The following is a 17390-nucleotide window of genomic DNA, read 5'->3' on the forward strand; positions in this document are numbered from 1 at the left end:
TAATTGTTGATCTTAGTGCATGAGCTGTTCATATTCTGTTCAGAAAATTGTGCCCTCTGCCAGTGCATTCAAGGCTATTCTTTAATTTTTCTTTTATCAGATTTAGTGTATCCAGTTTTATGTTGAGATCTTTGATTCATTTGGCTTGAGTTTTGTGATGAATGATAGATATGGATCTATTTACATTCTTCTACATGCACACATCCATTTAGAGCTGTATCATTTGTTGAAGATACTTCCTTTTTACCATTGTATATTTCTGGATTTTTTTCTTTGATTTTTTTTTAAATCAAATTTAAGTGTCCATAGGTGAGCACATTTATGTCTGCATCTTTGATTCAATTCTATTGATCAACTTGAACTTGTCTGTTTTTATGAAAATATCATGTGGTTTTTATTACTATTCCTCTGTAGTACAGTTTGAAATCAGGGATTGTGATACCTCTAAAAGTTCTTTTATTGTACAGGATTGTTTTAACTTTCCTGTACTTTTTGTTTTTCTATACCAAGCTGAGTATTGTTATTTCATTTTTTGTAAGAATGGTGTTGGAATTTTGATGGGAATTGCACTGAATCTGTGTAAACTGCTTTTTTAAAGATGACCATTTTTACTATGTTAATCTTTTTTTCAAATTGTTTTATTAGATATTTTTTTTTCATTTATATTTCAAATGCTATCCCAAAAGTCCCCTATACCCTCCCCCCACCCTGCTCCCCAACCTACCCACTCCTGCTTCCTAGTCCTGGCATTCCCCTGCACTGGGGCACATGATCTTCCCAAGACCAAGGGCCTCTCTTCCCATTGATGGCTGACTAGGGCATCCTCTGCTACATATGCAACTAAAGACACTGAGATGGCTCAGCCTTTAAAGTCTAGGCTCAGAACTAAAAATATTATGTTAATCCTACTGATTTGTGAGCAAAGGAAATCTTCAATTTATTTCCAAAATGGCTTGGAGTTCTTCTTTCTTAACACACTTATTTCTTTATAGGAGGGCTACTGGTTTTGTTGGTGGTGTTACTTTTGTATTTTCTTCTTCTGTTATTGTTGTTTGTTTGTTTTGTTTTTGAGTTAATTTTGTATCCACTCACTTTGCTGAAGGTATTTATCAGGTGTAGGAGTTCCTGGTAGAATTTATAGGGGGTCAAATGTATACTATCATATTATCTGCAAATAGCACTATTTTGACTTTTTCATTTCCAATTTGTATCCCCTTGATTTTCTTTAGTTTTCTTCTTGTTCTAGCTAAAATTTCAAGTACGATATTGAATAAACACGGAGGAAGTGAACAGTCTTGTCTTGTCCCTGATTTTAGTGGAATTGCTTTAGGTTTCCTTTCATTTAATTTGATGTTGGCTGTAACTTGATTTAATTTGCTGTATGTTATTATGTTTAGATATGTGCCTTGTTTCCCTGATCTCTCCAAGATTTTTTAAAATAGGTCTTAGTTTTTATTCGTAATCATAATCTTAACTTCGAAATCCAGCTAGACTTGAGGGGGAATGAAGAAAATATGGAACCCAAAGAACTTCAGTGAGAGCAGAGATTACAGGACATTGCGAGCAGATGGGGTAAAGGTGCTCCCCTAAGCTACAGAAAGAATGGTTTGATGGGTAAAATGTCCACAAGGCTCGATGACAAGCCCTTCGGCTGAGTCTCTTTTGAGCTGTTTGCAGACAAAATTAGAAAGACAGCAGAAAACTTTCATGCTCTGATCACTGGAGAGAAAGGATTTGGCTATAAGGATTCCTCCTTTCACATAATTATTTCAGGATTCATGTGCCAGGGTGGTGACTTCACATGCCATAATGACACTGGTAGCAGGTCCAGCTATGGAGAGAAATTTGAGGATGAAAACTTCATCCTGAAGCATATAGGTCCTGGCATCTTGTGCATGGCAAATACTGGAGCAAATATGAATGGTTCTTAGCTTTTCATCTGTACTGCCAAGACTGAATGGCTGGATGGCAAGCATATGGTCTTTGGGAAAATGAAAGAAGTCATGAACATTATGGAAGCCATGGAAAGTTTTGGGTTCAGGAATGGCAAGACCAGCAATAAGATCACCATTTCTGACTGTGGACAATTCTAATTTCTCCAAGATGTTTATCATGAACATATATTAGATTTTGTCAAAGGCTTTTTCAACATCTAATGAGATAATCATGTGGTTTTTTTACTTTTAGTTTATTTATATGGTGGATTACATTGATGGATTTTCATATGTTGAGCCATCCTTGTGTCTTGGGAATGAAGCCTACCTCATCATGATGGATGAATTTGATGTGTTCTTACATTAGGTTTGTGAATGTTAAGTATTTTTGTATTAATGTTCAGGAGGGAAATTGGTCTGAAATAATTCTTCTTTTTTGAGCTTTTGCATGGTTTAGGTATCAAAGAGAGTATGGTCTCATAAAATAAATTTGGCAATGCTCCTTCTAGTTCTATTTTGTGGAATAATAAACCTATTATAATTCTATGCTAAAACCATCTAGTTCTGGATTTTTGTTGGTGGTGGGATATTTTCATTACTTCTATTTCTTTAAGAAATATAGGGCTCTGAGGCGGCGCCATTTCCGTCTCCAGACAACCGGCCACCTTCCTGGTGAGAGCACAGGGGTCCACCCGGCCCGAGAGGCTTCTGCCTCACGTTCTGTGGGGGCCACCTTGGTTCCGGGACTCCGCGGCAGGCGGTCTGCGGGTGAGAGTGTGGAACACAGAGGCCAGCAGCTTCTGGACCGGGCGAGAGCCACAGAGCCTCTGAGGCGGCGCCATTTTCGGCTCCAGACAACCTGCCACCTTCCTGGTCAGAGCACAGGTGTCCGCACAGCTCGTGAGGCTTCTGCCTCACATTCCGCGGGGGCCACCTTGATTCTGGGACTCCGCAGCGGGCAGTCTGCAGGCCAAAGCAACACAGCTTCTGGGAAAAATCCTGTTTTGGGCCTTCATCTTCGGCCAGGAGGAGGTCCAAACACCAGATAACTGTGCACCTCCCTGAAAGAGGAGAGCTTGCCTGCAGAGACTGCTCTGACCACTGAAACTCAGGGAAGAGAGCTAGTCTCCCTGGTCTGCTGATATAGTGAAACAAAATCACCAGAGGAACAATCTCTAAACAGAAACAACTATAACAACTAACTCCAGAGATTATCAGATGGCGAAAGGTAAACGTAAGAATCTTACTAACAGAAACCAGGACTACTCACCATCATCAGAACCCAGCACTCCCACTTCGCCCAGTCCAGGGCACCCCAACACACCTGAAAAGCTAGACCTGGATTAAAAAGCATATCTCATGATGATGGTAGAGGACATCAAGAAGGACTTAAATAACTCACTTAAAGAAATACAGGGGAACACTGCTAAACAAGTAGAAGACATTAAAGAGGAAACACAAAAATCCCTTAAAGAATTATAGGAAAACATAACCAAACAGGTAGAAGACATTAAAGAGGAAACACAAAAATCCCTTAAAGAATTGCAGGAAAACACAACCAAACAGGTGATGGAATTGAATAAAACCATCCAAGACCTAAAAAGGGAAGTAGACACAATAAGGAAAACCCAAAGTGAGGCAACAGTGGAGATAGAAACACTAGAAAAGAAATCTGGAACCATAGATGCGATCATCAGCAACAGAATACAAGAAATGGAAGAGAGAATCTCAGGTGCAGAAGATTCCATAGAGAACATTGGCACAACAATCAAAGAAAATGGAAAATGCAAAAAGATCCTAACTCAAAACATCCAGGAAATCCAGGACACAATGAGAAGACCGAACCTATGGATAATAGGAGTGGATGAGAATGAAGATTTTCAACTCAAAGGACCAGCAAACATCTTCAACAAGATTATTGAAGAAAACTTCCCAAATCTAAAGAAAGAGATACCCATGAACATACAAGAAGCCTACAGAACTCCAAATAGACTGGACCAGAAAAGAAATTCCTCCCGACACATAATAATCAGAAAAACAAATGCACTAAATAAAGATAGAATACTAAAAGCAGTAAGGGAAAAAGGTCAAGTAACATATAAAGGCAAGCCTATCAGAATTACACCAGATTTTTCACCAGAGACTATGAAAGCCAGAAGAGCCTGGACAGATGTTATACAGACACTAAGAGAACACAAATTCCAGCCCAGGCTACTATACCCAGCCAAACTCTCAATTACCATAGATGGAGAAACCAAAGTATTCCACGACAAAACTAAATTCACCCATTATCTCTCCACGAATCCAGTCCTTCAAAGGATAATAACAGAAAAAAAACCAATACAAGGACGGGAACCACGCCCTAGAAAAAACAAGAAGATAATCCCTCAACAAAACTAAAAGAAGACAGCCACAAGAACAGAATGCCAACTTTAACAACAAAAACAACAGGAAGCAACAATTACTTTTCCTTAATATCTCTTAATATCAATGGTCTCAACTCCCCAATAAAAAGACATAGACTAACAGACTGGCTACACAAACAGGACCCAACATTCTGCTGCTTACAGGAAACCAATCTCAGGGAAAAAGATAGACACTACCTCAGAATGAAAGGCTGGAAAACAATTTTCCAAGCAAATGGTCTGAAGAAACAAGCTGGAGTAGCCATTTTAATATCGGATAAAATCGACTTCCAACCCAAAGTTATTAAAAAAGACAAGGAGGGACACTTCGTACGCATCAAAGGTAAAATCCTCCAAGAGGAACTCTCAATTCTGAATATCTACACTCCAAATGCAAGGGCAGCCACATTCATTAAAGACACTTTAGTAAAGCTCAAAGCACACGTTGCACCTCACACAATAATAGTGGGAGACTTCAACACACCACTTTCATCAATGGACAGATCGTGGAAACAGAAACTAAACAGGGACACAGTGAAACTAACAGAAGTTATGAAACAAATGGACCTGACAGATATCTACAGAACATTTTATCCTAAAACAAAAGGATATACCTTCTTCTCAGCACCTCACGGGACCTTCTCCAAAATTGACCATATAATTGGTCACAAAACAGGCCTCAACAGATACAAAAATATTGAAATTGTCCCATGTATCCTATCAGACCACCATGGCCTAAAACTGATCTTCAATAACAACATAAATAATGGAAAGCCAACATTCACGTGGAAACTGAACAACACTCTTCTCAATGATACCTTGGTCAAGGAAGGAATAAAGAAAGAAATTAAAGACTTTTTAGAGTTTAATGAAAATGAAGCCACAACGTACCCAAACCTATGGGATACACTGAAAGCATTTCTAAGAGGGAAACTCATAGCTCTGAGTGCCTCCAAGAAGAAACGGGAGACAGCACATACTAGCAGCTTGACAACACATCTAAAAGCCTTAGAAAAAAAGGAAGCAAATTCACCCAAGAGGAGTAGACGGCAGGAAATAATCAAACTCAGGGGTGAAATCAACCAAGTGGAAACAAGAAGAACTATTCAAAGAATTAACCAAATGAGGAGTTGGTTCTTTGAAAAAATCAACAAGATAGATAAACCCTTAGCTAGACTCACTAAAGGGCACAGGGACAAAATCCTAATTAACAAAATAAGAAATGAAAAGGGAGACATAACAACAGATCCTGAAGAAATCCAAAACACCATCAGATCCTTGTACAAAAGGCTATACTCAACAAAACTGGAAAACCTGGACGAAATGGACAAATTTCTGGACAGATACCAGGTACCAAAGTTGAATCAGGATCAAGTTGACCAACTAAACAGTCCCATATCACCTAAAGAAATAGAGGCAGTTATCAATAGTCTCCCAGCCAAAAAAAAACCAGGACCAGACGGGTTTAGTGCAGAGTTCTATCAGACCTTCAAAGAAGATCTAATTCCAGTTCTGCACAAACTATTTCACAAAATAGAAGTAGAAGGTACTCTACCGAACTCATTTTATGAAGCCACTATTACTCTGATACCTAAACCACAGAAAGACCCAACAAAGATAGAGAACTTCAGACCAATTTCTCTTATGAATATCGATGCAAAAATCCTCAATAAAATTCTCGCTAACCGAATCCAAGAACAGATTAAAGCAATCATCCATCCAGACAAAGTAGGTTTTATTCCAGGGATGCAGGGATGGTTTAATATACGAAAATCCATCAATGTAATCCATTATATAAACAAACTCAAAGACAAAAACCACATGATCATCTCGTTAGATGCAGAAAAAGCATTTGACAAGATCCAACACCCATTCATGATAAAAGTGTTGGAAAGATCAGGAATTCAAGGCCCAACCTAAACATGATAAAAGCAATCTACAGCAAACCAGTAGCCAACATCAAAGTAAATGGAGAGAAGCTGGAAGCAATCCCACTAAAAAAAGGGACTAGACAAGGCTGCCCACTTTCTCCCTACCTTTTCATCATAGTACTTGAAGTATTAGCCAGAGCAATTCGACAACAAAAGGAGATCAAGGGGATACAAATTGGAAAAGAGGAAGTCAAAATATCACTTTTTGCAGATGATATGATAGTATATATAAGTGACCCTAAAAATTCTACTAGAGAACTCCTAAGCCTGATAAACAGCTTCGGTGAAGTAGCTAGATATAAAATAAACTCAAACAAGTCAATGGCCTTTCTCTATACAAAGAATAAACAGGCTGAGAAAGAAATTAGGGAAACAACACCCTTCTCAATAGTCACAAATAATATAAAATATCTTGGTGTGACTCTAACTAAGGAAGTGAAGGATCTATATGATAAAAACTTCAAATCTCTGAAGAAAGAAATTAAAGAAGATCTCAGAAGATGGAAAGATCTCCCATGCTCATGGATTGGCAGGATCAACATTGTAAAAATGGCTATCTTGCCAAAAGTAATCTACAGATTCAATGCAATCCCCATCAAAATTCCAACTCAATTCTTCAACGAATTAGAAGGAGCAATTTGCAAATTCATCTGGAATAACAAAAAACCTAGGATAGCAAAAAGTCTTCTCAAGGATAAAAGAACATCTGGTGGAATCACCATGCCTGACCTAAAGCTTTACTACAGAGCAATTGTGATAAAAACTGCATGGTACTGGTATAGAGACAGACAAGTAGACCAATGGAACAGAATTGAAGACCCAGAGATGAACCCACACACCTATGGTCACTTGATCTTTGACAAGGGAGCTAAAGCCATCCAGTGGAAGAAAGACAGCATTTTCAACAATTGGTGCTGGCACAACTGTAGAAGAATGCGAATCGATCCATACTTATCTCCTTGTACTAAGGTCAAATCTAAGTGGATCAAGGAACTTCACATAAAACCAGAGACACTCAAACTTATAGAGGAGAAAGTGGGGAAAAGCCTTGAAGATATGGGCACAGGGGAAAAATTCCTGAACAGAACAGCAATGGCTTGTGCTGTAAGATCGAGAATTGACAAATGGGACCTAATGAAACTCCAAAGTTTCTGCAAGGCAAAAGACACCGTCAATAAGACAAAAAGACCACCAACAGATTGGGAAAGGATCTTTACCTATCCTAAATCAGATAGGGGACTAATATCCAACATATATAAAGAACTCAAGAAGGTGGACTTCAGAAAATCAAATGACCCCATTAAAACATGGGGCTCAGAACTGAACAAAGAATTCTCACCTGAGGAATACCGAATGGCAGAGAAGCACCTGAAAAAATGTTCAACATCCTTAATCATCAGGGAAATGCAAATCAAAACAACCCTGAGATTCCACCTCACACCAGTCAGAATGGCTAAGATCAAAAATTCAGGTGACAGCAGATGCTGGCGTGGATGTGGAGAAAGAGGAACACTCCTCCATTGTTGGTGGGATTGCAAGCTTGTACAACCACTCTGGAAATCAGTCTGGCGGCTCCTCAGGAAATTGGACATAGTACTACCGGAGGATCCAGCAATACCTCTCCTGGGCATATATCCAGAAGATGCCCCAACTGGTAAGAAGGACACATGCTTTACTATGTTCATAGCAGCCTTACTTATAATAGCCAGAAGCTGGAAAGAACCCAGATGCCCCTCAACAGAGGAATGGATACAGAAAATGTGGTACATCTACACAATGGAGTACTACTCAGCTATTAAAAAAATGAATTTATGAAATTCCTAGCCAAATAGATGGACCTGGAGGGCATCATCCTGAGTGAGGTAACACATTCACAAAGGAACTCACACAATATGTACTCACTGATAAGTGGATATTAGCCCAAAACCTAGGATACCCAAGATATAAGATACAATTTCCTAGACACAAACACTCAAGAAAAATGAAGACTGAAGTGTGGACACTATGCCCCTCCTTAGAAGTGGGAACAAAACACCCTTGGAAGGAGTTACAGAGACAAAGTTTGGAGCTGAGATGAAAGGATGGTCCATATAGAGACTTCCATATCCAGGGATCCACCCCATAATCAGCATCCAAACGCTGACACCATTGCATACACTAGCAAGATTTTATCGAAAGGACCCAGATGTAGCTGTCTCTTGTGAGACTATGCCGGGGCCTAGCAAACACAGAAGTGGATGCTCACAGTCAGCTAATGGATGGATCACAGGGCTCCCAATGGAGGAGCTAGAGAAAGTAGCCAAAGAGCTAAAGGGATCTGCAACCCTATAGGTAGAACAACATTATGAACTAACCAGTACCCCGGAGCTCTTGACTCTAGCTACATATGTATCAAAAGATGGCCTAGTCGGCCATCACAGGAAAGAGAGGCCCATTGGACACGCAAACTTTATATGCCCCAGTACAGGGGAACGCCAGGGCCAAAAAGGGGGAGTGGGTGGGTAGGGGATTGGGGGTGGGTGGGTATGGGGGACTTTTGGTATAGCATTGGAAATGTAAATGAGCTAAATACCTAATAAAAAATGGAAAAAAAAAGAAATATAGGTCTATTTATATTGTTTAACTGATCTTTATTTAACTTAGATTAGCAGTGTCTACTAAGAAAACTGTCCATTTCTTTTAGATTATCCAACTTGTACAGGTTTTGAAGCAATACCTAATGAGTCTTTGGATTTCCTTGGTATCTGTTGTTACAACTCCATTTCATTTCTGATTTTGCTAATGTGGATTTTACCTCTCTGCCTTTCCGTTGGTTTGGCTAAGGGTCTGTCTATCTTGTTGATTTTCTCAAAGAACCAACTCTTAGTTTCACTAATTCTTTGTAATGTATTCTTTGTTTCTATTTAATTGACAGCACCCAAGAGTTTGATTATTTTCTGCCATCTATTCCTTTTCAGTGTGTTTACTTCTTTATGTTCTAGAGCATACAAGTGTGCCGTTAAGTCACTAGTATAAGATCATATTAATTTCTTTATGAAGGCACTTAGTGCTATGAACTTTCCTCTTGGTACTGCTTTCATTTTGTCCCATAATTTTGCATTCATTTTCATTGCATTCTAGGTCTTTAACTAACTAACTCTCTCTCCCTCCCTCCCTCCCTCCCTCCCTCCCTCCCTCCCTCCCTCCCTCCCTTCTTCCTTCCTTCCTTCCTTCCTTCCTTCCTTCCTTCCTTCCTTCCTTCCTTCCTTCCTGTCTTTCTTTCTCTTTTCTTTCTTTCTCGTTTCCTTTCTTACTTTTGTTGTCCCAGTGATCATTGATTAGAGGCTTGTTTAGTTTCTATGAGTTTGTAGGCTTTCTGTTGTTTCTGTTGTTACTGAAGTACAGTTTAATCCATGGTGATCTGAAAAGATACAGAGTATTATATCAATTTTCTTGTACTGTTGTGCTTTATGATTGAATATGTGATTAATTTTGAAGAAGGCTCCATGAGGTCCTGAGAAGAATGTATAATCTTTTTTGTTTAGATAAAATGTTCTGTAGATATTTACTAAGTCCATTTGAATCATAATATCTGTTATGTACATTATTTCTCTGTTTAGCTTCTATCTGGATGATCTGTCCTTTGGTGAGAATGAGGTGTTAAAGTCTTCCATTAATAATGTGCAGGGTTTGATATGTGACTTAAGCTTTATTAACATTGCAACAGTGAATATGGATGCCCTTGCATTCTGGGCACAGATGTTCAGAATTGAAATATCATTTAGATGAATTTTTCCATTGATGCTCATGAAGTGTATTTCCTCATAGCTTTTGATAAAATTTGGTAGAAAGTCTATTTTGTTAGACATTTCAATGGCCATTACAGTTTACTTCTGGGATCTGTTTGCTTAGAAAAACTTTTTCCAGCCCTTTATCTTATATAACTTTGATGTTGAGGAGTGTTTCTTGTATGCAGCAAAATAGTGGATCCTATTTTCATACCCATTCTGTTAGTCTACCTTTTTATTGGTTAATTGAATCCACTGATGTTGAGAGATATTAATGACCATTAGTTGTTAATTCCTATTATTTTGATGTTGATGGTGGTAGTGTGCTTGTGTTTTTTCTTGGCTTTCTTGGCATTAGTTGAGGGATGTATTATTTTCTTCCAATTTTTTAGTTGTCTTTTCTTCAATTTCTTTAAGGGATTTTTTTTTCCATTTCTTCTTTAAGAACCTTTATCATCTTCATAAAGTTGGTTTTAAGGTCATTTTCTTGTGCTTTCAAATGTTCTAGTCTTGCTATCAGGAAATCTGGCCTTTGGTGGCCCTCTATTGCCCTGGCTGTTTTTGATTGCGTCCTTACAGTGGTGTAAGAACACAGTCTTAGTTTTGGGTGATTATAGGTCTAGGTGCTCATTTCTGAGTTTGTCTTTGCTAAATTTGTGTTTTATTCCTTGGTTTCTATTTCCTCCTTAGTCTTCTGGGCTTTGTAGCCTAGACATCTTTTGGCCTGTTTGACCTCTGAATCCTAGGGTGTCTTTCTTTCTGACCAAGTTGGGGGCTTGACTTCAGGATATTTGCTTGGCCTTTGGTGCATCAGGGAGTCTCTGTACTTCTGTCTTGCTTGCTTGGCTTGCATCTGAGGAGCTGGAGACTGCCACAGTTGGGGATAGGAGCCCAGCCACTGTGGCAGGTGGCAAAGTAGCAGGAAAGTAGAGGTAGAATAAGACTTGGGAAACCAAGTCTAGGTATTGGGGCAGTTCAGCTGTCAGGTGGATTAATTACCTGCCCTTCCTTGAAATGTCTTTTTAATTGGTGCACATACACACACATATGATTGAACCCTACTATGGGGTTATATGCCTTGTATACCCTCTTAAGAAATTTATTATTTTGAGACAAGGTTTTCAATATCACACTCAACTGCCCAGGGTTTTCTTGTATTTGCTGACGGCCTCTTTCAACCTCCCAAGTAACTGTGATCACAGATTTGTGGCACTAGACTTGCTTTATATACATTTTGTTTTATATACAGTATTTTATTGATAATATCCTGTTCCCCCTCATTTTTTATTAATTTTTCATGCACTCAGTGCCATATGTAAGTAAGAATTAATCACCAACCCAAAGCCATAAAAATATAATTTAAGAGTACTATTATTATTTTTCTTATTAATGCATTTTAGTTGATTTTTGCATTTTATGTAACATAGAACTAAAAATTGGCTCATTTTAATGCTGTTATGTTGTTTCAATGTTATTTCTTATAGAGATATCATTCTCCCCATACAAGGTCTTGGTTTCTGATCAGATTTCAATGTCCACATATGTCTAGTTTAATGTCTCGAGTTCCTTTTATATATGTATGTACACTCATGCCAGGACCTCATTATTTCATTTGTATAGCTTGGATATGAATTTTGAACTAAGGAAATAAAGGTCCAGAAGTTTATACTTTTTTTTGCCTTAGCTTATTTTACCTATTTAGTGTCTTGAAATATGCTTTTCAAATCTGTATGGTCCATTTCTTTAAGAATAGCTATTGGAGGGTCCTGTACAATCGTGCTTGTTTTGGTATAATTTACAACATCCAAGTTATGTAATCGGCCTAAATGATTCTAGTAAACAAGTGAATAGATAACAAAAAATTGTGGTATGATTTTCACTATGGAGTTTTATTTAGCCATAAATAAGATTAAAATTATAATGTGTACAGGAAAATAGATAACATTGTGGATTTTTATGTTAAGCAAAAGAAGTAAGATTTATAGGCATGTTTTCTTTCTCATATATAATGTAGATAGAAAAAAACTTCACATATAAACATGAATGTAGATATAAGACCAGAAAGTGTGGACCAGAAAGAAAGCAGGAGAGAGGTCAGAGTAGTGTGAATAGCAAAGTACATATGTAAAGTACATGGCATAGTAAAACACATTACATTGTACACCAGTTTAAAAGTGGACGTTTGAAGGCATGGTTCTTCATGCTTATAAAACTAGCACTCGAGACAATGAAGTAGGAAGTTTACTTTGATTGACATCATCTTGAGTGACATAGTTCTTCATGGAGATGACTCACTAGTTCTTGCTGGGGCCCCAAGTGCCTCCCAGTGCCTCTCTTTGTGTAAACAATTGTTTGAGTTAAAAATGGCTGTTGAAATGTTAACAGGAATTACATTAAATTTTTGTGTCACTTTAAGTTATTTGATGGGAAAATATTAATATTCCTAATCTATGAATCTAATGCATTTATATTTTATAACTTGTATTAATTTCCTTCAAAAAGCACTGAAGCTGAAAGTGTGAAATACAAGTTTTTACCTCCTTGTTCAGCTTTTGTCAGATGTAACTTATTGTTATGGATGTTACTATATAGGTGGTACTGCCTTGTGAACTTTTTTGGGTTCTTCAATACTGCTACATAAAACACAACTTTTCACAGGTTGATAAATTTTACTCTGAGAGATTCTGGATATTTTGGTTAATATTAGTAGCTTCTGATAGATTCTTTGCCATTTATGTGTGTAATTCACACAAACACTACCTGAAATTTTTTGACTTCTTTTCCAGCTTATATATCCCATGTTGATTCTTTCTTGTCCAATTAGGCTGTTTGAACTTCCAGTACAACCTGAAACAATATTACAACATTGCAAGCAAGTATCCTTAACTTTCCCCCTATTTTAGGTTAAATTTTGCTGTTGCCTGTGTTATAAGCATATGCTTTCAGGAATCTATTATACAGTATTTTACTTCCTTACATGCCTGTTTATTTCTGTGTGCTTTTTAAAATCACATAAGATAGGGCTGGAGTGATGGCTCAGCAGTTATGAATTTTCTATGTTCTATGTTCTTGTAGAGGATTAACTTTCAGGTCTTAGTATCCATGTCAGGTACTAAGATGTTAGTCTAGGTCTGAGGGATCCAATGCTATCTTCTAGCCTCTATAAACACTAGCACTCATGTGTACAAATATATACACATACAAAAATACAACAGACAGAAATAAACTTATACACATATACACTCAAACACACTCACACACACGTGAGCGAAAACATAAAAGCAATTTAAATCTTTAAGAAAATAATATAAAAATATTGGATTTCTCAAAATACTTTTCCTCCATCAATTTAAATTAGTATTTCCCTGCATTCATTTAAAAAATGTATTATATTGATTGGTTTTCTTATGTTAAACTATTCTTGCGTTTCTAGGACAAGTCTCACTTGACTCATGGTATATAATCCTTTTAATGTTCTTAGATATTTAGATTGTTATATGTTGGAAGTATTTTAAGTCTATGGCAAGCAAAGTGAATACACTGTGAATACACCGTGCACTATATTTTGCTTGTTTGTTTCTTATTTATTTTATGACAGGGACTCCTTTCAAGCCCAGATTAGCCACAAACTCTTGATAGTCCTGACTTTGCCTCCTGGAGTGATGTAATTAAAGATACGCACCACTTCATCCTGAAGGATTTTGCAATTGGGAGATTTCACTCCTGTATTCCTTTGGTTTTATTATATTGGTTTTTATTATGTGTGACTGTGAGTATATGAGTATGTATATATGTGCACATGAGTGCTGGTGCCTATGGAAGCTAGATGACATTATTGGCATTTTCTAACTTTTCAGTGGGATTTCTTATTTTACCCAGTGCTGTGCTTAAGGGTGTTTTGTTTAATTTTCATCCCTTTGTGACTTTTAAAACTAAAAGCTATCCAACATGTACTAATATTTATTTATTCTGTTGAGGTAACAATACTTTTTTAATTCACTAGCTCTTGTTTGTGGAGAAATGTAATGTCTATTCTAGAGAATGTTCAATGAACACTTGGAAATGCGTCTTTTGCTCCTTTTAGCCTTGAGTGTTTTATACGTACCTGTCACATTTAATTGATTTGTGGTGTTGTTAAAGTCCTCTGTATCTTTACTTGCCCTCAGTCTATATGTCATACCCACCATTAAAAGTAGTGTATTGAAGTTTATAAACATGACTGCACAACTGAGCTCTCACCTCCTCTGTTTTCTTGTTTATTCATTATTGTTATCTTGTGTAATTTGGTGCATGCATTTTGTAATCATTATGACTTGTTGATAAATTAGCCCTTTAAAAGACATGCATATAAAGAAAATATCTAATAAAAATGTGAAAAAAAGAAATGTTGTAATAAAAGAAAAAAAAGACATATGATGTACTTCTTTGTCTCATGCAGTAGTATTTTATTTAAAAGTTGATTGTATTTTAAATTAACACAGTGACTCTAAGAGTCATTTGGCATGAAATATTTTTTCCACCCTGTCACTTTCAACATATTTATACATGTCTTTATCTATTTTCTACTTCTAAAACAGAATAAAATGAAATGAGCAATTTATAAGGAGCCGGAATTGATTTTGTATGGTTCTGGAAAACGGAGGGTCCAAGGCTGAGGAGATGTCATCTGGTTGGGGTCTTATTGTGTCACCCTGTGCAGAGAGATGAAAATATTTATTAAACAAACATTGGAAAGCAACAGATCATATTTGAAGAAATATTCCCTTTTTTGGTTTTTTATTAGATATTTTCTTCATTTACATTTTAAATGCTATCCTCTTTCCTAGTTTCCTCTCTGAAAGTCCCTTATATCCTCCCTCCGCCCTGTTCCCCAACCTACCCACTCCCGCTTCCTGGCCCTGCCATTCCCCTGTACTGAGGAACATGATCTTCGCAAGACCAAGAGCCTCTCCTCCCATTGATGCCAACTAGGCCATCCTTTGCTACAGATGCAACTAGAGACACAAGCTAGGGGGGGGGGGGGGTGGTGGTGGTTAACTGGTTAGTTCATATTGTTGTTCCTCCTATAGGTTTGCAGACCCCTTTAGCTCCTTGGGTTCTTTCTCTAGCTCCTTCATTGGGGGGACCCTGCATTCCCTTTTTAATTGGTATTATCTGTTCATAAGGGTGGAGTCCTAATGCCAAAATCACTCTGTAAAGGTGTTGACTCTAACAAGGTGGTAGCAGCTAAGTTCTCAAACATAGGTTTTTTTTGTTTTTTTGTTTTTGTTGTTGTTTTTTTTTTATCTCCCAGTTGAAAGTGAGCCCTTACACTCCCTATTCTGTTTCCTTCCCATAAACTACTTTCTTTCGTAATACCTCACAGTCAACATATTCTAACACCAATTCAGAAGGGCAAAGGACGGTCTTATCTATCTAACTCAGATACATCTACGATTTAGTTATGAAGGAAAACCATAGGCAATGGTAACAGATTGTCCCATGTTGTGTGTTTCTGGGGTCTCTCTGATCCATAATGCACAGGGAGGTATCCCCACACCTACCACTTACATTTTTCTTCTTTCTTGATCATAGAATTTATATAGAATTTTGATAGTTCTTCATCTTGGTAAAACCGTCCTCCTAGTATCCCCTACTCCCATGTGTGTTTTACCTGTACTTTACCACTTCCCCTCCCCTAGTTGCTTTATTTCCAAGGACTTGTTTCGAATTGTACTTCAAAGTTAGGCATACAGAAGATTCCAAGCTAGATCCACATATGAGAGAGAATATGTTGCATTTGTCTTTCTGATACTGGATGACATTACTAAGTATATATTTTTTCTAGCCCCATTTCTCCATATATTTTAATTTTGTTTTTCTGTACAGCTGAGTAATATTACATTGTGTATTTATGTCTCTGGCACTTCTATATATCTATTCATGTGCATCTAAGTTGATTATGTTTCCTAGAGTTATGACAAAAACTGCAATGGATTTGGATCCACAACCATTTGTGCTGAGAATGTACAATATTTTGGGGTTCTTTACTAAGGTCATATGTTCCCTAGGTTTTTTGGATAAATCTCCCAGCTGACTTCCACAAGTGCTTGTATTAATTTACATCCCTACTCTCTCCACTGGGATTTGTAGTCATTTATACTTCTTATCATAGCCATTCTGACTGAGTTGAAATGGAATATCACTATTGTTTTAACCTCTATTTCCCTACTATTCAAAGATGTTTAACACCTTTAAAATTGTTTGTTAGGTGTTTGTAAGTTTTGAAGACTTTCTGTTCAGTCCTAGAGTCAATTTTTATTTATATTTTTCTTCATGTGCAGAAATTTGAGTTCTTGGTGTTCTCGAGACACCAATCCTTTGCTATGCAGCTTTTCAATGTCATGAGATCCCAGTTGTCCGTTCTCATTCCCTGCACTACAGGAATCCTGATAGAAAGTGCTCACTGTCTCTGTCAGTTGACAGAGACACCTTCTTTACTCCCTAGCAGCATTAGAGTACCAGACTTTATGCTTAGGTCTTGGGTGTTGGGATTGGTGCGGGGTAAGCAATAATGATACAGTTTCATTGTTCCGAAGGCTTAAATGCAGGTTTCTCAGTACCATTTGTAAAAGATGTCATGTCTAACATATATTTTTAAAATTATTTTTTTCAAAATACTGATAAAATGAACTGAGAATATCTGGGTCCTCCATTCTAATGCATTGATTTACATGTCTGTTTTTATGCTGGTCCATGATGGTGTTAACACCACGGCTCTATGGTATAGTTTGAAATCAAGAAGTCTCATACTTCCTGCAGTACTCTTTTTTTGTTCAAGATTGCTGTAACTATCCTTGTTTTTGTTTGTTTGTTTGTTTTTTTACCTCCATTTAAAATTCAGCTTTGTTTTTTATGTTTCTGAAGACTGGTCTTGGAGTTTGATTAATATTGAATTGAATCTGTCGATTGCTTTTGGCAGGATGACCATTTTCATGAGATTAATTCTTTCAATTAATCGGCATAAGATGTCTGTCACCTTCAATTGTCTTCTTCAATGTCTTTTATAAGTGTCTTAAAGTTTTATTATAGAGGGAATCTCATTTCCTTGGTAAGGTTTAGTCGTGTGTGTGTGTGTCTGTGTGTGTGTGTCTCTCTGTGTGTGATAGTTTCCTTTATTTCTTTTTTAATGTGTGTATTTGTCATTGGTATATAGTAAAACTAATGATTTTTTGTGAGTTGATTTTGAAAACTTGTATTTTGCTGAAAGTGTTTACTTGATATGAGAGCTAATGATAGAGTCTTTGGGTCTCTTACATACAGAATTGTATAATTTGAAAATGAAGACACATTTACGTCTTAATTTTCTATTTT

This window comes from Mus musculus, chromosome 14, assembly GCF_000001635.26.
Source record: "Mus musculus strain C57BL/6J chromosome 14, GRCm38.p6 C57BL/6J".
NCBI lineage: Eukaryota > Metazoa > Chordata > Mammalia > Rodentia > Muridae > Mus > Mus musculus.